The sequence below is a fragment of the Falco biarmicus genome, chromosome 5, assembly GCF_023638135.1.
Source record: "Falco biarmicus isolate bFalBia1 chromosome 5, bFalBia1.pri, whole genome shotgun sequence".
NCBI lineage: Eukaryota > Metazoa > Chordata > Aves > Falconiformes > Falconidae > Falco > Falco biarmicus.
In genome coordinates this window covers 78,933,926-78,959,690 of record NC_079292.1, presented here as the reverse complement: position 1 = coordinate 78,959,690, position 25,765 = coordinate 78,933,926, and the positions used below count along the sequence as shown (strand labels likewise).

The window sequence follows — 25,765 nt, the reverse complement described above, 5'->3', positions numbered from 1 at the left end:
GCTGATAAGATTTCCTTCACATCCTGGCCTCTCCCCTTGTTACTCTTAGCCAGCAGTAAAATGTTGGAGGAAAACTAATCTTGATCACTGCCTGCCAACAAAATCCTGTAGGCTGACTGGTACAAGTTTAGGATATTTCCTATATGTATGCTCACATTAATGGCAAAAGGTGTCCTACAAGCTTTTTCACTGTAGTTTTTTAATGGGAAGTGTGATTTCAAACTATATTGCATTTCATCTCAAAAGAATTACTAAACGTTTACATCACAGAAAAGAGGAAAGCATGTTTATTCTTATGTTTTATTTTAGGTATCTGATGAACAAGGCACTATAATACTCATTTCCACTTGCTAAATAAGTCTTTTTCGCACTGGCAACACCACAGAGAGAGAGAAGTTGCATGGAAATGACCCTTTCTACTTATAATGAAATAACAGCATTTTAGAAGAAGCATGAAGATTTACCACTGGGAGAAGGCTAAATGTATTTGTGTCCTCTCTGCAGTTGGATTGGTCATATAAAAAATATTTCTGTGCCATGTGATGCTCTTCATCACCCTCAGACCCTGCTTTGTCACACAGCAGTGCTTCGGTATGGTTAGTCTTTTCAGACATTGCTTTGCCAGGCACAGGTAGTGGAGATGAGAGGAAACATTCTTCAGATGCTGTCTTTGAGAAGTACTAAAGGGCAGCCATCAAGATGGACATAAATTGAGGTCAAGAAGAACCACTTTTAAAACAGCCATGGCTCGCTCCTGTTCTAGCTGTAGGTGGGGTTTGCTAAGCATGAACTTTCCGTGATATGGAATAACATCTTCTCTCGTGGGACTGACGTAATATGATTTTATAAGCTAATAATTGTCCTTCAAAGTTTTGCCTTCCATTTCTGAGTCAGGAAACAACTGTGGCATTCAACATTACAGTCTTAGGGATGTAGTCTCTTTGCCTTCGGTTCCCTGCAGTCATGTCCTGTGTTAATCTAGGATAACATTGTGTTACTCCAATTACTGGAAAGCTTCAGAGAAGTCAGGAAAAAAAAATCACCAGTGTAAAGTGAAAACAATCTTGAAACAATGTTATGCTACAGCATCAAAACATTCCAGATGGATTGTAATGCCCCAAAGTGCGGAATGTCAGCTATATTGGAAAACTCTGCTGAATCTGAATTGTAGATTTTTCTTCCTTCCCCTCCCCCATTTTGGTCTTCTTCACCCCCACCTTATTTTTATCATGTCGCTTTACCAGTGTTCTCAAAGATCCCCATCAGAGTTTGGTTCCTTTGGAACGAAGCCCTGCACATAAAATTATCTAAAGCAATCTTCCTTTTATTCTAATACTGACATTCGTAATCCTCTAAGGACTTAAAAGCAAAGGAAGGAATAATATCAATTATGGGAAAAAGGCTTTCATAAACTGAAAAGGCGTTTTGATCTGTTAAAATAAAATTAAAAAAATTCAGTCATTTGCACAATGTTTCCCAGGCTAATCCCCAACATAATTCAAATGAGATGCTTTAGCCTACAGAAAATGATAGAGGTTCTTTCTACGGGACAGAAACACAAGGTTTTGTTTATTTAAAAGAATTGCAGCTGTGGGATAAAGAACTCTAGCTGTACCAAACAAACAATCTTTGTTCAGATATTACAAAAATTGCTTCTCCTCTTCGATCTTTTTAGAATAAAAAGGTGATTACAAGAAAAAGTAGACTAGAAAATCTCAGTTGTTGAATATTTCGGATCTTTGCAAGACACAGGATTACCTGTGCTCCTTTCAAAGGTACTGGAAGGGACAAAAAGAGATGCCTTGCATGAGTGAAAGGAGAACATCCTCCTCCTCCCCAGACAAGTTATTAATAGCCCTCTGCATGTCTTCTGAGAGCAGGCTTGTCTTCTGCTGATACCTAATGCTCTAACTCCACAACTACCCAGCTATGCCATTAGAACTGGGAAGATGCTCTATGTGTGGTAGATATAATACTCCAATGTATAAGACATCTTTAATTAAACATAAACATTTGCTCTGAACTGCCACTTGAAAACATATTTTAGAAGTAGACCTAAAACCTAAGAACTATGGTTCTCCTCCCCACTTTTATCTCTGCTTTTGCTTTAATGCATATCAACATAAACCCAACATATTTGCAATTTCTCTAGCAGGTTAATATTTAGGAGGATTTAACTTGACTTCCTGCATTGTTTAGATATCTATATTTGTCCATGTTCACTAAAAGAATTTGTCAAACAAATAAACAAAATATTCAAGTCTTTTTCCACTTCCCTGAAGATCAAACTAGGAGAAGTCGTGAGGTCTGGTAGCCATATATTTTTTAAAGCTGGGACAGGTCTAGGAAACCTGAATCTAAATGATACTTTTATGTCATGGTTTTCTTGTTCAAAGTGAGGAGCAGAGACCTAATCCATCCTCCGAGCATTTGCAGTTAGCTTCAGAACCAGGACTAGGATTCACATTTCTCCAATTCTTGCTCTTGCTGCTCCTCGACATCAAAGCACAACTGTCTTACGAGCTGCGCATTTGCTGTAAGATCAGATACCTTCCCAAAGCTCATGGACCCTCCATCCCTGTCTCTCTTCCCCACCCTAAAGACCCTTCAAGCCCAACTTGGAAAGCTTGTGTGCAGTTTGACAGATGCCAAGTGGTCTGAATCAATTGAGTTCTTCTGCATACCTATTTGAGGAAAATATGGAAAAAGATAAAATAGACATAGATGCAAGACTGTGTGCTGCACGGCACTCAGCACCATCCAATACAATCTTACCACCAGCTAAGGCCAGCACATAGGGACTAGCATCTTTCTTGCTGTCTATACTGTGCTAACTTAAAACAATCCTCATATAAGGCTGGACAGCTGAGATTCACTGGGAATGTGGGTCCATATGGTGCCCTCATGGTATGTGCCAGCTGAGCGCCAGGGTGGGCTGGCAGGGGTGATGGGGTAAAAGAAAAGCTGAGGGTTTTCCATTTCATGGCTTTAAGAAGACCAGACCTCTAAGGGACAGAAGAGAGATCAAGAGTCTGGATAGTGTCCTTATCTATAAATTAAGCATCAATCCCCCTTCAGTGCCAGTGAAACTGGATTTAGGTTGGAGGATCACAAATCTCCCATGTCTGTTGGGAGCTGTGAGCCATACCTGTGTCTCTGGGGTTAAGCAGGCTGGCTGAAAATGAGTTGTCTCGGGGAGCTTCAGATGTGAACACTGAAAAGGGATGGTGAAACCTCAAAAAAGCTGACCCAGGCTATTTTTTGCCTTTCACTGCTGAACCTAACTTGTCCAGCTTTATTTACTCTGTCCCTCTGTAATTCCCAAAATAATATCCTGGTCTTCTGCCATATCATGCTGAAAGCCAGAGTTTCCAAGGAGCACATGAATTGGCAAGTGTGGAAGCAACATTAACACTAGCTTTCCCAAAGTTTATGCTAAGCTACCAACAACAAATTGACAGCAGCTGAGCTGAAGATAAGACTAATGCAGTCACTTTTCATTAACAGACTTCAAAATAATTCATTTTTTTGAGAGGGTAATATTACTGTAACTCTTCAAATCACATAGAAATACTGTCACATTAGCATACTCCAATAAATTCTTATAAAATGCTTTTCTACATTCAGATGGACATGGACTACACAGCTGACAGTGAAACAAGCAAGGTTTCCTGGCATTACTCTGTTTCTATTGAGTTGCATTGATATCTTTCATAGTATTTGATGATGATAAATTTTACAGCCACTAAGAATAAGGGGTTTTAACTTTTAAAGAAAAACACATTACTGACCTAGATGGCTGCAAAAAATAGCTAGAAAGTATAATCTCTGTTTGTTTCCAAGGTTCAACTCTCCCAGTTTCATACTTTGGATTTCAAATTTTTAATCCAATCATATTATTATTAGAATTACAATTCCTGAACACATAAGATCCCACAAAGGACTCACAAAGCTACTTGACTATGGAATTTCTTCCACATCTTTCTGCCGCTTCATTGCTATGGAGTAACCAGAAAACTTTGTCCTTTGTGTTGTTGTGTACCACACACAATGCAGTATGAACCACAGATATAGTCAGACTTCTTTTTTTTTCTTTAACTTTACCAAACACATTGAGAAGCATAACTTTGAGGTCTTTAGAGTGCACTGCTCTACCATTAGTTTCATCTATGAATACTCTGCAGCCAATTGGTTTCTAACCTCTTACGCCAAAAAAATATAAAACCCTTAGTAAATTTAAAATGCTTAAAATTTCTGTAAGATTCAGGAGTTCAACAGTCTAGGGAACGTAAATGAGGGGAATTGTCCCCATCAAAGGCACACAGATGTTGCTATAACCTTTTAAAAAGCCTGCTCTTGGAAGTTATAGTAAATATGTAAATATGCTTTGAAATCTAATATCCTTCCTGAAGTGGAAGCCCTGGAGTAAAAGAGCTCTTTGAGAGTATGTTTTGGTTTCATGGGATCGTATATATGTGATACTGAGCTGTCACCAGCAAAGCCAGGAGTCATCGCTACCAAAGCCTCTTGGAAGATAGTTGTAGGGAGGAGAGTTGTCCCAGGAATGGATGGTGAGTGCATGTGCACTGTGACATCCAGAGGCCTCTGACCAGGCATTAAGAATCTATTACCCCAACAGGTACCATGAGTTGGTGGTTTCTGCCTCAATATGAAATACTGTGAAACATTTTCTATGTCCCTTTCCATCTCTTTCATGCAGGATTCTCTCACCTTGCACAGTTTTTCACCTGTTTGTGGAAGTGTCTGCTTCCATCAATAAAAGGTCTTAGAGCTGACATAACTTAGGTTGCCAAACCAGTTGTACTGCTCTGCATCAGCTGAGCACCTTATGTCTCCCTTTCTCTTGAAAATAATTCATCTCACTACCCCTTTCACCACAGCAGTCCACACAGGCTGGTGGCTCTGATGGGTTTCCCAGGAAGAGGGATCCTTAGATGAGTCCCAGAAAATAACTGCCTTTTCCAAGCAGAGTCCAAACTGCACAAAATTTCCTCCTTTAGCTGTACTGCACCATTAGAAATTAGTTATGATTTCTTTCTTTTTCTACTCTGAACGAGAAATGAAATTTCTGTTCCTCTCCCTCAAAGGGTTCTGGCTCCAGCCCACCAGTACACTGAAGAGGACTGGGAAGTAGGAGCAGCCGTTAGTCTTTGTCCTTAGGAGAAGGTTTGTAATTGTGGAACTTGGGCTGGTGCTGTTACAGTGAGTTAAATCCCAGCTGTGGTGCAGGAGAGGACACTTCTGGGCCAGAAGAAAAGCAAAATGAACTCAGATGTTTCACAGGCTTGGAGGATTCAGCAGGAGCAGAAACACACACACCATGTGGAAGGGATGTCATGGTTCTGGGTCCACAGGATGCTCTCCAATGGGAAGGTGCAGGTTGCTGATAAGCCTGTTTCTTCCAGGCCCATGCACTGAATAAGTACTCTTCAAGTGTACTGTTCTGCTCTCACAAGCAGCCGTTCTGAACAGTGGGTAGCTCATGATCAGCTTGAATGACTGAAACCAAATCATGTTACAAAGCATTTCATCTTCTGTTCAATTCATGTCTCTTAAATTTGAGGCAGGGGATTCATAAGCTACCCATTGCTTGTGAAGTATCTTCCACAAATATTTCCTTGGACCACCTCCAGGGGAAAGAGCTCTCTCTTTCAATTCTGTCTGTTAACTCCTTCAGAAACCTACAAATGACATCTCGAGAGTTCCTGTGCAGAAAACTGTAACAACCCTTTGCTTTATGGGTGTAACCCCAAGATTTCAAAGGGCTTTCTCCTCTGAGGGGTCACCCAAACTCCCTCTGTTTCCAGACAGGGCTCTGTGCATCATGCAGTAACATACATACCAGTGCCTGCAGCTGCAGGACCAAGGGTGAGGTCTGGGCTGAGATGCAACCTCTGAGCATCAGGGGAGGCTCCTGGCAAAGCTCCCACCACGGCTCTTTCCCTGGGGTCTGCCCCACACCAGAGCTGGCCTGCAGCACCGGCAGGCAAGCCCCAAGAAGCATCCAGGGAAGCAGCTGCAGAAAAAGCATGAGCAAGAAAAAGCTACCGTTCGGTTTTGCTCTAAGAGAAAGCACAAGCAAGATAGGAAACACTTGATTTACCTAATGATGCTTTTATTTTTCATTATGGAAAGACAGGGCACATTGATAGTGCTGGAAAATCCATCACAGGCCAAAATTGCCCAGACTCCAGCCTCGTCCTTTATTTTTGCCATTTCTGCACTCATAGGGGGGCTGGAAGTGGATTGTGGGGGAGGGCCCTCATCTGCACTGTACTGATTTGCAGAGGCAGTTATCCAAAAATAATATTCTGGGTCGAGTTCCTGGAGAGGGACGTTGGGGTTTTGTGGTAGGGAAAAGCTGGCAACCTTGACTCTCATCTGTAAAAATCTTCCTTCACCCCTCACACATTTATTGGCTTGTTTTCACACCTTGCCCTCTTTAAAGGGTTATATACAGTAACATGATGCTGCCTGGAGCTTCAGATTCTTCAAAGGTGCATTCAAGCTTGAAGCAACCCCTTGTCCCCCAAAACATCCTAAAAAAGGTCGGACCCGCCCTGATTGCCTTCCTAAATTTTCCCTGGCCTTTTTTGTTTTTGGAAGAACCATGCCACTTATGTGTGTTCTAACATATCCCTCTTAACTCAACAAAAATGCCATATCAAAAGCTTTAACTGCCATATGTCCTATATAGACATATGAAGCATATTTCTTTTTTATTCATATTTTATTGGAAGTCTTACAAAGCATACAGAACAGATGCCAGTACATCAAATTCATCATGCCGAGCCTTGATTATACAGACCCCGAAGCCCCAACACTGCCATACAATCCTTCCTTTCAGGAAATAAAAGCCAAAGACCAGTTTTCCCGCAGGACCACTTGTGGGTATAAGCTGAAGCCCTTATTACCGGAGGTTCCTTGGATACGATTTAAAGTTTGAAAGTTCCTCATATAGCTGTTCACTCATCATAAGGTACCTCTCAAAGTCTAGGCATGCTGCTAAAAGTAGGAACACCCATCCAAAACCAGGGAAGCACTCAGCCAAATATCTGCTTCCAGCTTAGTAGCAGCAGCCTTCTCTTTTTCCCTGAGCAACAGTGCAGCAGATGAGGAGAGAGATAAGCAGACAGAAAGCTCAACATCCTAAACAGCCACTGCCAGAAGCTGTTACTATGTGCAAGGAAATATCGCATTAGTCCTAATGAAACAGGGTTGTCACCTGAACTAAATTTACTTTGCAAAGAGGAGACAAAATAGTCCCCCAAGAGCTTTGTGTGCTATGCTGTGACAAAACACCAATTAAAAAGAAATGAATAGAACAGATTCTCGTTGGCCTGACGTTTCCTTCTATTGTTCGTGGTGTAAATCAAAGCAGGCATGACATCCTCCGAAATTTTAGATTTATTTACACGTGTTTAGGTTGACCATGTTTACTCACGCGGGGTTTCACTCCACCACTTGTTAATGCATTTGGCATGTTCTCATGTAAATACATCTAGGATTTCAAAGGGAGGTCATTCTCTATCCCCCCCCTCCATGCAGAGGGAACATGCCAGAACTGTGCTGAGGATATGGAATGAGATCACTCGAGATCTGAGTTGCCATGGGTGGGTAATGATGAGGTTACCCCTATGGTGTGCATAGATGTATTCCAAACCCTCATTATCGTTATGATACATTCACAGGAACACATCAAATCCATCTTTGAAACTGTTCCTTGATTTTGAGTCTACTTGCTGCTTTATGGAAGCCACTCCAGCGGGGATTTTCTGCTGATGTAATGCTAAATGGCAACAGATAGGGGGAAAAGGCAGCAGGGGCAGGGGGAATGGAGGCATATTGAAAAGATAATGCAAGGAAACGATGGCAGAGGAAAAAGGATAGAAAACTAGGGTTCCACCATGTATATGAGGATGTAACTTCAGGACAGTTCTAAATCCCTGTTTGTAAATCACTATTAGGAGTCAGCTGTGTGTGTAGATCCCAGTACTTACATGCCTAGCCACATTGGGGGAGACTCTCACCAGCTTCACTGCACTCAGAATCGACCTTGTCAAGCCCTGTGCTCCTTTTTTTTTTTTTTTTCTTCTTTGTTATTTAGAGCTTTTGGTCAAACAAGAGCTTCCTGAAACTCTGCCAAGCACTGGAAGTTGCAAAAATTGCAGTTTCTTGACCAAAACAGCATTCAGTGTTGCACGAGAGAGGAGATGCCTCCATCAACCATAAAATGCCTGCACCCATTCACTTCCTCTGTGAGTCCAGGCCGTTGCACTGGTCCTCGCTGAGGCAATACCCTGCGATGCACAAACATTGGTTCTGATCCCATCTGACACGTATTTTTTTCATATTTATTCTGTGCTGTTGTGGGAAAAGTCTATGTTGATTTTTAGCTTTATTTTTTAAACTTTATGGTAAAGAGTTTTGAATTTATTTTACTTAGAATATAATTTTCTTTCTTTTAAATACATCTGGCTAGTTGGCATAAATATAACTATAGCTGGCTGAATCCCTAGAGTTTAAAGGAATATTTCTGGTCGCAGGGGATTTAGCTCATAATTTATTTCAGGATTATGCACTCAAGGATTAAGGCAAAATAAAATCCATGCAACAATTACTATTTTATATTTAAAATTCAGAAACTGCTTTGAAAAACCCAGCCAGCAAAAATATACTTTTTAAATGGTTAAAGATTATTGTTAATCTTTCAAGTTTTAATGTTGAAGTTATCTTTGTAGAAACTGTACATATCTGTGAAATGCCTGTTTGCATAAAATGACAAGATTAGTCGAAGTCATATGTCAAATGCGGTTTTTTGTTGTTTTTTTATTTCTTTTGAAGAATGTACCACATCAATATCCCTAACTCTTCTGTACTTAGGATGGCATTTCTGAAAGCACTTAATATTGCATCTAACTAACTCAGTTCAGACCTCGTGGTGGCTTAAATGTGAGCAGGATTAGGTCATCACAGAAGACTTCTGAAAATCCCAAGTTGATCCCTGCTATTACCTCATTTAGGTCATGATAGCTCATTTTTGAATGGGTAATGAACTTCTGAAATACAGATTTTCACGACATAAGAAGAATGCAAGAGGCAACTTTATCACCTGGGTTGACAAAACCCCAGTACTACTGGGCTCTTACCCAGGTTTTGGCGTGGGAGACCGCAGGAGGAGAGATGCCCAGTGCTGTACCGCTTGCATGACATGACAGGTTGTGAGCTGGCATATAACACCGTGACTCCACAGGGACCAGCACCAGTTTCTTCAGTGAAGCTATGGCAGCTGAACTGCTTATGTCTAGCTTAAAACAAACCACTCTGTAAACTCTGCAGAGGTTATGTTGTTCAAGACCAGCTCGTACATTTTGCCATCCTGATGGTCCCCATCCTACAGAGGTCAGTGCAAAGCCTGCCACTGACTTCAGTGGTTCAAAGAAAGCAGGCTTTCCATGCTATGACAAACTTCAAAGCTGCCCTGTCTCATCCTCCCCCCATCCTTGCTCCTTCTCTTGTGTATAGTCAGCTCCACAGTCAACCCCAAAACCCCAGCCATATGGCCCCCAGTAGATGCACCATCATCTATGTGCACTGCAAGTCATCTCTAACATGACAGCGGGAAGTGGACAGTCAGAATGTCTTTTATCTCAGGGAACTAAACAGCAATACATCAATATAATAGATCAATATTAGGTCAATACAAGTTTACAAGTGGGTTACTAAAAAGCAAAACCACTAATGTAAAAACCAACCTGTGTCCTGGTTTCCAGCATGGCATCATTTTCCCTCTGCCAGTCTCAGCTCCAAATACTATCTACCAGTCTCCTTTCACCTAGCTCCCACTAGAGCTGACCACTGCAAAACTAACATCCCTTGTGACCTTATTGCTAGGTGCTGATTCAGCTGAATGGAATCTTTGTATGAAACTACCAGGCTCAGATGAGGAGCAGTTTTAATAGTTCTTGGAAAGCCAAACAGCAGCACTAAGAGAGGTACAGCACTTGCAGCAACCAGCAAAAAAAGGAGGAGCTCAGAGAAATACATCTCATCGATGAACAGTGTGAGGCTTGGCAAAACTGTATTTAAATGGTAGTGAGAAGGAGTCATGGTGGCACATTCAGCTCTTAGCTTCCCTTTTGGAACCAGCACTCTATAAATTTTTTTTTTTCTCATCTTTAGCTGAAGTTTGATTGAAACTCGTCTTAACCAAGCCCATTCACTTACCCACAGCTTCATAGCAGAGTAGTTGTGTTTGAGAAGCATGAGTGGTTTTGCTCAGGGTTTGTGGATATATCCGCTGGGGGGAGGAAAAATTATTTTTAGATATATCCTGATGCATCATGGTGTTTATGTAGAAAATTCAAAAACAGTTGGTCAGAGAAAATTTTACTTTTACCATGTTAGCACATGAGTGAGAGCTGACTCACATTATTATCTGAGTGGGTCTCATCTACTGGAACCATCATTTCCAGTAGTCATATCTTGTACTTCTCACATCATCAGTTCTTCCTCTGCATGTCTCTCCCACACATATTTCAGCTTCTAAGTATCAAGAATAAGGGAAGTGGGAGCACCCTGTGTATTCTAACATGTGAAATAAACCACCATGTTGGAGTTAAAATCGGCATAGTAGTTGCAGGATATAAATACTAGTCAGTTAACGTCTCCCAACTGCTTTGTGCAAAGGTGCTGTGGGAGACCAAAGGGAAGACCCAGCAAGCAAAGGTTGCCATGTTTTTGATGGAGAAGTCTGCTAAACTATTCCAAATAAAGTAAATCATGAGTGATCTTTAAGAGACAAATTTCACTGAGTTATTTTCACATGAATATTAATATACCTGAGAGTTTTGTTGCATGAGACAAGTGATCACAGAATCATAAAGCTGGAAGACATCTGAATACATCATTTAATGCACACTCCCATCCTAGGACAGGACCAGCCCTACATTTTTCAGTTCTTCAAAACCTTTATCTAGTTCTCATTTTCAGTGATGGAAATTACACCGATTTCCCAGGCACTCCTGTCCCAGTGATTCACTATTCTTACTATTAATTTATTTTTCTAATGTCTATTTAAACCCAGTCCTTATTGTCCCAACCACCACTGGAGTGAGGACCAGAGTTGTTTGTGTTTTCTTTTTTTCTGATATCATGGTTAACTATTATGGAAAACAAAATTAAGAATAAGAGGAAACATGATTTTTTTCTGAAAAACAAATCCAGTACTTAAGATTTCAAAACATGAGTTATTTTTTTGCTTTGTTCTAATTCATATCTTCACTTACTGGTTTTAGTCCAAAGCATTATGAAAAAAGCTGTATTTATGGTGTCTCAGAAATTCAGTCTCAATCTGGTTATGCAATAAATCAGAAAAAGCAGCCTACTCTCACAGGACTAGGAGGCTGATTTCTGGACCAGAATGGTTTCAAAAAAGTTAAACTTTTAGATTCTTATCTGAACCAAGCTATTAGAGGCTTGCCCATCACTTGCTAGTAGTCTAACTTTTCACCTCCAGAGACTTCAGTTTAAATTCTGGTTTAGGTCACAGTGAAAATGAGTTCAGCGGTTTGCATCCTAGTGGACTTCTGTCAACATTGAGAAACCACCATACAATCCTGCAGAACTGGAAATTTTGCTTAAAAGAAAGCCTGGACTGGAATACCAGAGGCCATAACAAGCGTAACACTACAGCTACATGGAGAATTTTGAACAGCACCTGACACAAAGAAGTCCAGTGACAAGCAATATAAACTAACTGCTAGCTTAACAGGGATGTATTTGTTGTTTGTCCAAACTCACACATTTTTGAACCAAGCAACTTCACATCTTATTACAAAAATCTGATGAGAACCTCATAATGAGCAACGATGACAGAGGAACCAATCTCAGACACAGTACTTCAAATTAAATGGTTAGCATTATAATTTCCCATCATCCCCACAGAAAATAGCTGTTAAGAGAAATCATAGAATCATTTAGGTTGGAAAAGAACTTTGTGATCATCAAGTCCAAGCATTAACCCAGGACTGCCAAGTCCATCACTAAACCATGCCGCTAAGCGCAGCATCTATGTGTTTTTTAAACACCTCCAGGGATGGTGATCCCACCATCTCCCTGGGCAGCCTGTTCCAATGGTTGAGCAAACACTTCAGCAAAAATGATCTGTTGTACAAAAATATTTCTGTACGAAGGCATATTAAAAAGTTTGATACTGTTGACCTCAAGGGAAATACAGAAAATAAGGCATGTCAGAGATAAAGGTGAGTTTTAGATTAGAGTACAGATTTTACATTTACCATATTAAAAAAAAAAAAGAAGACATAAGTAAAACAAAAAAAATGCAAATAATGTCTTCCTGGTCTTTCACTTCTGTTGCCCTTTTTTCCTTCGATTAGATATACACACAAAAACTTGCATTCTCAGCTGCTCTGAAAATATAGAGACACAAAATGAAGTAGAAACACTCGTGTATAGACAGATTTTAAGAACAAGTTTCTCTGTTCAGGTGTCCCAAAGCTGCAGATTACAACAGCAAAAGAGTGTGCTTTCCCATAATACAAGAAACTAAGAGGACTTTCCACCAACTTTCCAAAAAAGTTCACATATGGTTTTAGACTAGATTTTTTTCTCCCATATAAGAATCTGAGGCAAAACTAAATGGGAAGGAACAGAGTTTTGCACTGTGAGAGCTGATGTCACTTCAGCTACAGGCAGAATGCTTTGAATTCAATCATTTGTGCTGCTGGTTCATCACTGGCTACAGGTGATGTTCCAAAATCTCAGCTTTTAATAAATAAAACCAGAACAATCGCCTTTTTTCTTCTTTCCTCGTCCCGTCCCCCCCCCCCCCCCCCCCCTCCTTCTACCACAACTGCAATAGAAGGCTTGTATTTTGGAGGACCACATAAATGAATATAAAATTTGTTTTCCTGAGTTTGTGGTCTGCCTTAAGCAAGGCTGGAGTCATGTGAAATGTCACATGCATCTCAGCAGAATATCAGCAATGAAGGAGGAGGATGACAATGGAGTGACCCACATCATCTTAAAAAGTAAGCCCCCACTCCAATGCTCAAGTAAAATGTGATAAAAACAAAGAAACAGCCCACACGAGAACTATGGCACTGATTTTATCATTCATTCATAAATGTAAATTTAAAGGTATCTATTTCTCTGATGCTATCACAGCTTTTTCTATAGATGGATTTCTGAAGAATTCAAGTTCAATGTACATGATGCCTTGATGACAGCTTTCTCATATGGTGAAATCTATTGCATAATACAGAAATCTAAAGAACACGTTCCTACAATAGTTTTCATCTACTCATTTAATTTCACAATATTAATATCTAAAACCTACAGCAAAATGTCAGTTGTGGAGCTGGATCAAAATCCAGCTCTCCAGCCCCTTATAAAGGGGGTGATGGTTTTGATGGTGCAAAAAAATTTAAAGGATTTACTCAAAGCTAAAATCACAGGAAAATACTATAACAGACACAAAATACCTGATAGAAAAGGGAAACCTTTCAAAGCCTACAAGCATTTCCAGGAAAAATGCCCCAGAGGATCTTTACTCCAGTGTTCCTAGAACAGGTGGGTTAGTACGTTGCAATGGGAAAACAACTTTTCCAGAGTTAGAAAATAAAAGGGTGCAAACAAATCAGAAATAAAGAAATACCCTTAAGGTATCTGCACTGAAAAAGGACACAGAAAAAGCACACCTGACTTCCATAGGCGAGGGGACAGTCAGAGGACAACTGAAGCACAGCTACCCTATGAATCCGTCCGGGAATAGGGACATCTCACAAACTGGAAAGTATTAGTATGAGGTAATAGAGTCACTTACAGATTACACTATTATAATTTAATAATTTAACCCAGAATAGGACCAAACACAGTTTAGCCCAGCTTTTCACATCCATCATGATTTGCTGTCACCACTCATGAGGGTCAGGCACCAGGATGTAACTTTTTCTGAAAATGATCTAACAAATCATGGGCTTGATTAACTTGGAGAAGTCAATCAAAACATACGTGGGGACTGGAGAGTACTTGGAAAAATGGCATTTAGACAAGAGTTGGTAGTGTTGATTCCCATAAGAAATCTGAAGGCCTAGCACCTTCAAGGGATGCCCTACATAGATTTCCCCAGAGACTTCAGCTTTTTGTGAGAGGCCAAATTCTTTTTCAGTCTACAAAACCAGTTAGTTTGATGTTGTGAGTGAGAAATTGGATTGTTAGATGGCTACTGATAATCATTTGTATTTTAGGATTATTTTAGTAGGGAACAACAGATGACCATAAATTATTTGTGATTAAGTCACAGATGTACTTCCCAGTAAGGTTTCTGACACTGAATTTTGCTGATACCCAACTATGTATCAGTTGAGGAAAGGTAGAACAGTTCATTCTCAGCAACAAGATTAATGAATTTATGGAAACAGTGAAATAAAAATCAATGTAAATGTAGTGAAAGTTAAAAATCATATATTATTCTATTTGAAACTGGGAACACAAGAAAGCAGAGCAAGGTAAACAAGTAAAATGTCCTTAAAACAAAAGGCTCTGAAAAGCCTCTTCACTACAAGAGCAGAGGTTCTACATAGTTTAAGTTCCATGTTTGCTGTTTCCATGTCCACCTCAGAAAGTGTCAGCACAATGTAAGAACCTGAACCTAAGCAAGCCTTACGCTGTAATGCTTTCAAGGAGAGGACCAGCCCCATTAGCAAGCTCCTGTTCCCTAGTTCATAATATTGTTTAAAGCATTTATTTTTGGATGAAAATTAATCAGAAGCCTTGATTATTTTTGAGCATTAAATTCCTCAAAATGATATTTTCTGCAAGAATATAAATTACCAGATGGAATTTCTGCACCAAATTCCAATTCAGACAATGACAGCTTGATGAAGACCTATATGCACTTTTTGTTTGATATATCTTTGTGATTGCCAACATCTTGCTATGCTGTCACTTTCAACTCGGAAGTAAATGAATTTCAGTGACTGTAAAATGTTTTGGAGTATGTTCAGGATCTTCAACAATCTGTAGTACATAGGTCTTAGACTTGTAATTGAATCGGCATGGTAAACTTACTTCTGTTTGGATCCCATTAAAGTCTGCTACTAGAGTAGCCTGCTTCCAAATACAGTACAAATGTATATCCAATGCAATGATCAGATAGTAAGTTTAAGAAACAGAGGAAGTACTTTCTCACAGAACACGTAATTTAATTGTGGACCTCACCAATATCTGGGGTTTTGGGATTTAGACTACAGGAAAAAAAAAAAAAGAAAAAAAAAAAAAGAAAAAAAAAAAGGAAAAGGACTCCAAATAAATCCATGGACAATACATCTGTCAGCAGCTATTAAAAACAGTAGTGCAGACAACCTCTGACTGAGAAAGTACCTAAGTCCTCGACAGCTGGAACCTGGGAGGGTGTTGTGGGAAAATACAGCGCTACAACTGGCCCCCATTAAAGCCTATGCTGGAGGCAAAATGCTGCGCCAGGAGGACATTCGGTGTGACTCAGCATGGAAATCGTTATGGCTAGTATGAGAGCTGAAACACAGATTGTCCTATGGGAGTGCCTTGTATGTATAGTATATATACAATGAGATACTGTTAATCAAAATTAACAAACAGCTGGACATGAACCGACAATGTGCACTTGCAGCCCAGAAGGCCAACGCTATCCCGGGCTGCATCAAAAGCGTGGCCAGCAGGTTGGGGGAGGTGACTCGCCCCCTCTGCTCTGCTCTGGTGAGATCCCACCTGGAGTGCTGCATGCAGCTCTGGGGCCCCCAACACAAGAAGGACATGGACCTGTTGGATTAGGTCCCCGGGAGGGCCACAAAGATGGTCAGAGGGCTGGATCACCTGTCCTATGAAGACAGGCTGAGAGAGTTGGGGTTGCTCAGCCTGGAGAGGGAAGGCTCCAGGGAGACTTTATAGCAGCCTGCCAGTACTTAAAGGGTGCCTATGACGAAAGATGGGGACAAACTTTTTAGCAGGGCCTGTTGTGACAGGACAAGGGATAATGATTTTAAACTAAAGGAGGGTAGATTTAGACCAGATGTAAGGAAGAATTTTTTTACAGTGAGGGTGGCGAAACACTAGAACAGGTTTCCCAGAGAGGTGGTAGATGCCCCCCGTCCCGGGAAACGCTCAAGGTCAGGCTGGACAGAATTCTGAGCGATGTGATCTAGTGGAAGTTGTCCCTGGTCATTGCAGGAGGGTTGGACTAGATGACCTTTAAAGCTCCCTTCCAACCCAAACTGTCTGAAGTTTCTATGATTCTAAATAACCTTAGAGAAGCAGCAAGGAAAGCATCTAAAGGAAAATACGCAGTTTCAAGGGGATCCCTGTTCATAGGCTTGTGCTTTTTCCTCCTATCCTGTTCAAAGGCAAGCCAATAATCAGAAAGGCAGTAAGTAGTGGTATGGCAATAGGTAGCTGCAACCTCTCTTCATCCTCTGTCATTATGGAAGTGCTAAGATTTATGCCTCCAGACTGTAGGTGCAACCCAAGGAAGAGCCATTGTACATGACAAGCTCTGTCTTCAAGCCAGGAAGGTTATGGCAAAGCTTCCAATTACCCCCACCACTACTGGCTGCACACTTCACAGCTGCTACATACATTGGAAGAGTTATCTTTCAGAGAAAAGGTAGGGGAGCTCGTTGGCTTTTCCTTCCCCTTGTTTATCAGCCACACCTCCAGCTAGAGTCAGTAAGAAGAAACGGGATTGCGACTGCCTGGATTTCCCGAGCAGCCCCCTCTTTCACTGCTCAGAAGGATAGGAGATAAATTCACAGGATGCGGGACAGGTTAGAGAGCAACCTCAGTGCTGATTAATCAGTTTAGTTTCAGACAGAATCTTCTGGAGGATAAATTCAGTAATGTTCTGTTCCAAGGCGCATTAAGATATGTCTGTGTATCTCGCAACAACTACATTACAGAGGAGGACATGCCATTCTGCAGTGTTGGAAAAATCACATATTACAGATGACGGTTAACAAAAGCACTCCAGTCACAAGTGCAGTAAACATGTGTAAGTTATACACTGTAGTCAGTATTTCCTGGCTATAAAGCAATTCTGTTTATTGTACACATTTACTGAACTTCAGAGGCAAGAGAAGCCTGGCTCTGCACATAAAACCACTCAGATAAATATGCCGTCCTACTTCTTTAAAACAATTTTTGTACTGAATCAACTCCCTAGGCCATTTCCTAATGCGATATCATGGCTCTTGCAGAGCCAATGACAAAAAACCTGTAAAATGTAACTCCACATAAACGATGTCAGTGTAGACTGGATGTTAAGTGTCAAATTAGACAAACAACTGAAATTTTGCAGGCTTCACTCCCAATGATAAGAACGGTCAAATGAGCAGGACAGGGAGGAATCAGAGTGTTATGATACTTGGGTTTGTCTTTCTGCAATTGCAGGGATGAATTTAGATGAAACCATTCTGCTGTCTGTGGCTTTAATGAAGACCGTTTGCCTTGCCTAATCAAAAAAACAAAAAGTATATATTTGAGAACCAAAAATATCTTGGTTTAATGACGCACATAGGCAAAAGTTTATAAGTGGGAAAACTTTCTTGCTGCAGAGCCTCAGTGCACCTGTGCAACAGCTGGATTTAATCTATCGAGGACTGTATTTTAGAAGCCATTGCTGGATTTTAGGCTGGAAACTGAATAGTGCCCCACCCAGCCACGTTCCAGTCCACAAACTACTTTTAACATTTCAGTGAGGGTAGAACAATTGTATTCTGCGGGTTAAAGAAATCCAGGGATGATTTATGTGCTGCTGGGAGTTTAAAGAGGAGAAAAGAAAACAGGCAAATTCAGCTGACAAGAAAACAATCTAACCATTTGATCTAGTCCAGTGAATAGAACACCTAAACTTATCAAGAAATGCAATTGATATTTGTGCTAGATTCATTACAGAACAGATATGTACAAACAAGAATCTGATCAATACCAGCTAAGTTAATAATATTTCCTCCATATCTTCCAACAGTTACATATTTTAACAGTCTGCATCAATAAACATACAGATTTAGACATAAAGATCAAATACGCTGCCCAAGGGCCAAGCACAAATAACTATCAGCCAAATGACAGAACAGTAAATAAGTGAGGCTCTGAAGCCTACAGGCTTTCCCAGCAGCGATTTAGGAAACCTATCTTTGGACATTTTTTTTTCCTCCTCCCCTCCAATCATGGGTAAAATCTTGATACCACTGACCTAAGTGGAGCCAGGTTTTTAACCGTTACCCTTACCATACAAATCCATCTGTTAAACAGATGGTATGAGATCAGAATATGATCTCATACCTTCTCAGGCATAATATTAAACCCATGTGATCACACCCAAAGCATCCAGAGCAAAGGATCTGGATGTGACAAGACCACCTCAGCACCACTGCTTCATCATGAAGATGAGCAGAGATCTGTTTTCCAAACTTGCAGAAGGCAAGTTTTTCATAAAAGACCATAAAAATGTTGTCTGGCCTGCTCTGTAAGCTCTGAGACTCCATGACACTATTCTTAAGGCTAAGGGTCAGACACACTCCTTGATGCACTGCCCCTTCTCCCTTCTATTTTTGAAGCTGCCCTACTGGCATTGAAGATCACTATACTGAGAAGTGAAACACATAACAAAATTAACCAAAAGTATTACTGAAAAAAGAAACCTGCCTTAACATTGTCATTAAACCATCAATTTATGACCACCTGGAAAAGTTATTCCACAGTGAATCTAACCTAGTGACCCTTTCTACCCATTCAGGTAATACTGTTGCTGTATGTTCTACTTTATATAATCGGCGAAAGATTTTTCTTGACCTTCCCTTTCCATCAGCTACAGATGGACATCCTATCTCACTCCGTGGCTCAACAGATACCTGATATAAAGTGAAGCTGCTCCTCAGAAGAGGCTGATGAAAACTTATTCCACGTTCCCCGACATGGCATTGGTTAGACATCCATCTAGGGGTGGGAACCGAGACTCTATTCCTTGGTTTGGGGCCTAATTACGTGTGACCTAAAGAGCCATCCGAACCACAGAAATTAAGCATCCTTCTGAGTCTGGTGACCAGGACCTAGCTCTGCGAGAAGCTCTGCTTTAGATCAAACAGGTCATTCAAGGCTGAATGAAGTGGGAACACTTGCTTTTCATTTTAATGAGCAAGAGGGAGGGAAACTAGCTGCAGTTGACCTGAAACAAGTGTTTTTTCTAAAAGTTTTGCTGAACTGGAAAATCAACTTTTCACAAAGCCCCTAATCAACACAGGCTTTCATGTTAAATACAGATGGATAAACCCCCCTATTGTATATTATAGTTTTTTTCCCTTAGAAATACTATTATTTTCTTCCTTTGTTCCACTTTTTCCCTGGAATTAGCTTTGCTTACCCTAAACTAAAAGCTTGAGCTTAGACACTTAGAGGTGCAAGGTGAGTCTCTTAATCCCATAGTGCAGTCAATCTATGGAAATTAGAAGACCTTCTCATTTTAAAGATTTATCAATGAGTTTCAGTTAATCAATCACAAAAGGAGAATCTCAGCCTGCATACAATTTAATGCCAAAAGGAAAAGCAACTTACCAGAAACTTACATTTGAAAATAAAAAATAAGCAGGGCTGTGGGGTGAGAAGACTGAATCTAATTCCCGCAGTGTGAGAATGCGCATACACCAATTACATCTGGAAGCACACAACTTGTGGTATTATTTGGAGGCTGGAGGTTTCACCACAATAGAACATGAGAGGGTCTTTCTGTTGGTGACAAGTCCTTTCACATGTCCTTCCCCTGAAAAGAAAGGAATGCCAACATACCGAGTCACTTCTGCATCTCCTGTCACCACACTTCGTTCCCATGCTCGTCTTGGCCAGCTGTTACATTGTCCCAGCTCATTTTTATTTGAGCATCTTGATGGTATTCTGGAGCAGCAAGGTGGCATGCCAGACAATTCTCATCCTGATACACGGCTCTTGCTGGTCTTGGACATATTTCATCACACAGATTTACAGGGACAGACAAACAGCTGGCTGACTCACCAACAGATACTTGGTGGATGGTAGAGCTTTGCAAGTAAATTCAGACTCTAAATGTCATTTATTTGTGTTTTGGTTCTTGTTAAATGCTTCAAAGCAAAAATTAGCACATTTCCTACCATGACTTCTTAACAACAAACTCTGCAGAAATGCCTTTTGCAGAAATTCCTAGGAAGCAATTTCAACACGGCTTCATGCAAATCTCATTTTTAAATGTTAGCTCTGATTCTTCTACTCAACTATGCCTTCATGAAACTAGAGATTTTGACAGACAGAAGCTTTGAGTGCTCACCGCATTCCAGCATATGTGTGACTCCTGTATTGCCGGGCTATTTGTTTGCTCAAATATTTATCTTAACGACACCTGTGAGTGGTTAAGAAGTGTTATTAAATTCCCATCTGTGAAAACTGGTCAGAGACATTAAGGACAAGATACTCCCCTCCCTCCTCACCAACCCCACAATAAAAGCCAAAGTCCAAACAGAAGCATCTAATGCTGTTGAGAAAAAATTTGGACTCTCAATAACTGAGCACATCTTTCACAAACACACTGACTTGGCAAAACATTTATCAGTAAAAAAACTCCAAACCTACAATAAAATGTAAGTACCTAAAGTTTTTCCACTATGCTTGCAGAGGACTGCAACCTTGTAATCAGAAAAGAGAGTCTTCATTCTTATCTCATAGAAAAGCCTGCTTGGGAATTACATACTAGGAGGAGTCCTTAGGCTTAGAATCCCTTAAGGAATCTAAGCATACCCAAAACATGCTTCCTAAATGGAGTTCAATATCAAACACAACAGACTTTGGTTTTAGCAGCTAAAGAAAACGTATTCATATTTGGTCCACCCTGCAAAATGAAACCATAGATAATTATTAAGTTTGAATCACCTGAATAAAGCCTTAGATGAAATCCATCCTCAAAACAGATGACAACAGAGATGATTTCTAAATGTGACAGGATTCAAAGTAATTACAGCATCAAAGCATCAAAGTCCAATCTCAAAGGTGCATTTGGGAGGAACAATGGTGACCTTCCCACAGAACATTACCAATACAGAAGGGCACATCTACCTGCCCTGAGCCGATAATTATTTTTGGGGATAACTCCCAGTGAATTTGAAATAGAAGGTGTTAAAATCACAGCTTTACCTTCTGCACACATGCCATAAATAAGAAGTATTCACTTGACATCTTCAGGTTCCACTTATACTATTAGCCATTAAGGAACTTGTATGCTCAGTATGCCCTTGTCAAGTACAACAGAAATCCACTGCAAGAGCATTTTGATTTCAAGCTCATATTGCAAAAGAGGTAATGATAAACAAGCAAAAGGAGAACTAAAGAATTAAAAGATGAGCCAAAGTGCATTCCAGTGTCAGAGGCCCAGCTACTACTGCAGCATTGTATTTAGCTCAGTTCACCCAACTCACTGCAGTTTATACTATCATGCAAAACTTTGCAAAGAAGGTTCACAGAGGATGGACAAATGTTCCCACCTGGGTCCAATAGCATATTACAGGAGAGCAGAAAGCAACTGAAATCTGTTCCTCCCTTCATGTTTTGTAGCCACTTTTCTTCTTTTGGGCAGGTCTACCAGCAAAAATGCAACACACTGCCACAACTAGTATCAATGGCTGTGTGTTCAGAGAAGGCAATATAAATGGACAGGCTGGAAACAGTGAAGCTACGCTGAGGTTCACAGAAGCTTTGTGTTACCTCTCTGGAATCTCCATCCCCCACAACACTGCTTTTTATTGCCCCTTGTAGAAAAACCCAAACATATTATCTTCTGTGAAATGCAATGCAATTGACTCCTGACATTGGGAAAAGCAACATTCAGTTTGTGAATGACTGCACCATGTCCTTCTGTTGCATTACTCTGGGGGTGTAGTAGTCACAACTACTGCTTTTAGAATAGTCCATCTTTCAATTTAAGGAATGGCTTTCACATCTGATGCTGGGAAACTGCAAAATCTGTGAAAATGTCCATAAAAATTTTATGCCCAGATACTGTTAACTCTCATCTAAAACTCCAGTGGGCTAACACAACAGATTGATGCATGCAGGCTGAAGTTTACCCCTTCACTATGACCTCAGCCTTATGTAAATCTTCTAAATTGAACTAAAATTATTCTTAAATGTAAAAGTATGTTACAGCTGCCACAGTTTTATCTGAACGAGACACACCAGTGCCGTTTGGGCAGAATAACTGTGATGGGGCAACAACTGCTTTGAGCTGCAGCTTCAGGCACAGAGAAAGTCCTGTCATGCAGAAGGATAAAAAGCTGCCAGCCTCAGACAGTGCAAGGCTCCATCATCCAGAGGAGGCAGGCCCTGTAGGGATGGAGCCATAAGCAATAGCGATTCTCTGGCCACAAGAAGGTTACACCATGTGTTACTGACCCAATGAACTCACCATTGGGCTGCTCCTTCCCAAAGCAGGAGGCATAACTCTTGTAGAAAATAACCACCAGGCTGGAGATTATACGCATCTACTCAGGCAATTACATTCAATATTCAAAAATCTTGATCGGCATTAAGAAAAGCAGATCATTGCGGCCAAGTCCTCCCTCTTGCCAGAAGTGACAGATCTCTCTCTCGCCCGCCAGCCCTCTCTCAGCACTCTGGCCACGCATCGCGCCGTAGCTCCGGTTGCGACGGATGTAACTTGCATTTGCAACCACCAGCCCATATCATTGCGCTTCCTATGCAGCTGCTAGGCCTCTCCACAGCACCGAGCCTTCAATCAAAACAAATTGTTTGTTTCTTTCTGACCACAAGAAGAAGTCTGGTTTCATCGTTTGCTTTGGCTATGTCGCCTGAGTAAAAACACACTATAATGCTAGAAACTCCACACAGCCCGCTCCGGAGCTAAAGCCATACGGTTGCAGTTTACAGTTCTGACTGACAAAGCAAAATAATTCACAACCGCTTTTGAGGCCGTGGCGCTCACCAAGGAACCCTTCTTTGTATGCCTTATTCATACCCTGAGCTCCCACACGAGCATGAAGGTAAAGATACTCGCAGAAGGGTTTTGAAGGATGGTGTGAGAAAGGGTTTCCAAGGGCAGCGTAGCACACAACACAGGGATACTCAAGCTAGCGTGGGAATGGAAAGCCACCCAGCTGGTGCAGCATGGGGCTCCCCAGGCACTCGTTCACCCTGTTCCCAGCACCCAAGCCTCCTTGGCTCACCCTGGGCTGCACTGCAGGGTAGGCATACCCAGGGCAGCGAACTGCTTTCACTCTTCCGACAAGCTTGGGAACAGAAAGAGAAATAACGTTTGGGAACCTTAGTTTCTGACCTCATGCTCCTCCTGGCTACTGGAAGAGCTACCCTGAATCCTCCTCATTCTTCATGCTCTGCTTGCTAATGTTACTGCCTTTGCCCGCCACCATCCCTGGCTTCCTGGCACATCTCCTTATCGTAAAACACAGACACCAGGAGAAACTTGTGATAAGTCTTACGAGGCTCCAATCCCACAGCTAACAGAGACAGATGAAAACTATACTGAACTGGGACAAATCTGTAAATTTAAACCCCCATCTTTTGTATCATCTAATGGTATGTCAGAAGACCATAATACAGTCTGAAAGAGGGTAACACAATGTGGTTTCCTGAGACTGGGAAAGACTGGAGCCAGTGACCCAGGAGGTCCCATCCCTTCCCATGCTCTTCTTTTCTTTCCATGCTCCCTTCTTGCTGTCACACATCTAAATTTAGGCTGTAAACTAATTTTAACTGTAAGGGGCACAGGGTTGACTCTTTTGAGTGTCTGACACACTGTAGGAGCAGAGTAACTAAAACACAAATGCTTACGTAAATTCATCTTTGATTTTGTAATCAATTTAGTTCACTAATTTGTTGCAGGGATTGGCTGAAGTAACGTGCCAGAATTTTTACTGCCTCTCTGCCATAAAACTGACAAGCGTAGGTTTTCTGTTTTTGTTTTTACTTCCTTTCAAGTGTAATAACTTCCCTTTTCATAAAATGCCAACATATTCTTTTAAAACTGTCAGGCTGCCATCGACCTGGTCATGATCCAGTGCCAGGCCATAGCCAGACAAGATGAGTTACAAGGTAATCTCTTCCCTGCCAAACAATACAAAGATATTGGCACCTTTCTCACGGCTGCAAATCCGCTCAAAGGGCCACAGAAATCAGAAACCCAAGAATCACTTCTTCCTTTTTTTGGTGTTTGCCTTGCAAGGGAAGTGGTGTTCTGCAAGGAACCTAATGTTTTCATTAACAGCACACTGGTTTCTTCCCTTTCTTCAAGCCTTTTCCTCCACTAAAGTCCTGGATATGATTTTAATGAAATTGAGGATACCCTCCCCCCCTCCAAGTTACACACTGGATTCCTGATGACTGGTTTCAAGGAAATGCTACTCCCGAGATGAAATACAAAGCAGCTGCACAACTTTGGCAGGGGAGACTGCAGAAATGCCACCAGAAAGTGAATCGCTGTCTCAGCCTGACTGGAAATGTATCAATATTTCTATTCAGGAAGGCCACGCAGCAGTGGAGACCATCCCTTACATCATGTAGAAAAAAATAGTACAAAAGGCCACAGAACTGGAACATTGACCCCATTTTTTCCCATATGACTGACATTGGAAACGAGGCTTTTCAAAATCCATCAGCTGGTAAATTAATGCATCAGCACAGTCAGAGTTTTAAGACAGATCTTTAAAGCAGCAATAGCTTCATGTGATTTTGAGACTGTGCCTACATTCTTTGCTCCTACATACCTTCAAAATTCCTGTTGCTTTTAAATGATTTGAGATGTATGTGGGTAGTACTGAACCGCCACCTCCTACCTCTATCCCTCACCTGGGATTTCAAAAGGGCATTTTAATTTTACAGCCTTTCAATTTTACAGTTCTGAAAGGGCGTCAAGAATTGTGATGGAAACAAGTGTCTCCATGTGGTACTTTCTATGTCCCTTACCCTAGTCAATGCAGAACCCAAAACTTTGCACATGTAGAGAATGGGTAAAGACTACAAGAAGATCCAGTTAGTGCTGCTGGGAAAATTTTCTTTTTTAAAGCAATTTTAATTGTATGACCATGAAGTATACAGCCAACCTAGAAACATCAGTGCATCAATCCTTCCTCACCAATTTATTGAGCAGCACGGCACTTTTATGGTGGCTAAGCTGAGAAAAGTTAGCCTGGACGCTGACTGAAGTCAAGCTAGTAGCACCACTAGTAACAGATTCCTGGAGCCAGATTCTGCCTGCAACTCAATGTGGACAACTCCGTGTTTCCAATAAGGTAGAACGGAGGTAAATTAAAGGCAGGATTTACATCCACAGTAACAAAATAGTTAACAATGCCAAGTCATATTCCAAAACGGAGACAGCTGCACACTTCAGCAATGCTTACAGCAATAAAAGTAGTAAATACTATTTTCTTTCACAACAGCAAGCTTATAGGGATATATTATCAGGTATTTGCTGATAATGGTGTGTAATGGAGCAATAATGGTATGTTATGAAGTGATAATGGTATGGAGGAAAGGTGAAATTTTTTCAGTACAACTTTTCAAAGTAGAAATGTCCTCTGGAAATCATTGGGTTAACTAATATATTACTGATACTTATTGATATTACTGATAATTACTTGCTATTAGAACAAATACACATGTGTAAGCACACACAGTACTGTGAAAATGCCCACAC

The 25,765-nt window shown here is 40.9% G+C and overlaps 1 long non-coding RNA gene across 1 annotated transcript; it reads right to left on the bottom strand.

Annotated features, from left to right (window-relative positions):
• Positions 1-286: 286 nt before the first annotated feature.
• LOC130150619 (uncharacterized) lies at positions 287-20,539 on the bottom strand. The gene is made up of 2 exons (XR_008822299.1): positions 19,641-20,539; positions 287-978 (listed from the first exon to the last, which is right to left on the bottom strand). It is a non-coding gene; the product is annotated as an uncharacterized LOC130150619 (long non-coding RNA).
• Between the last annotated feature and the right edge of the window lie 5,226 nt (positions 20,540-25,765).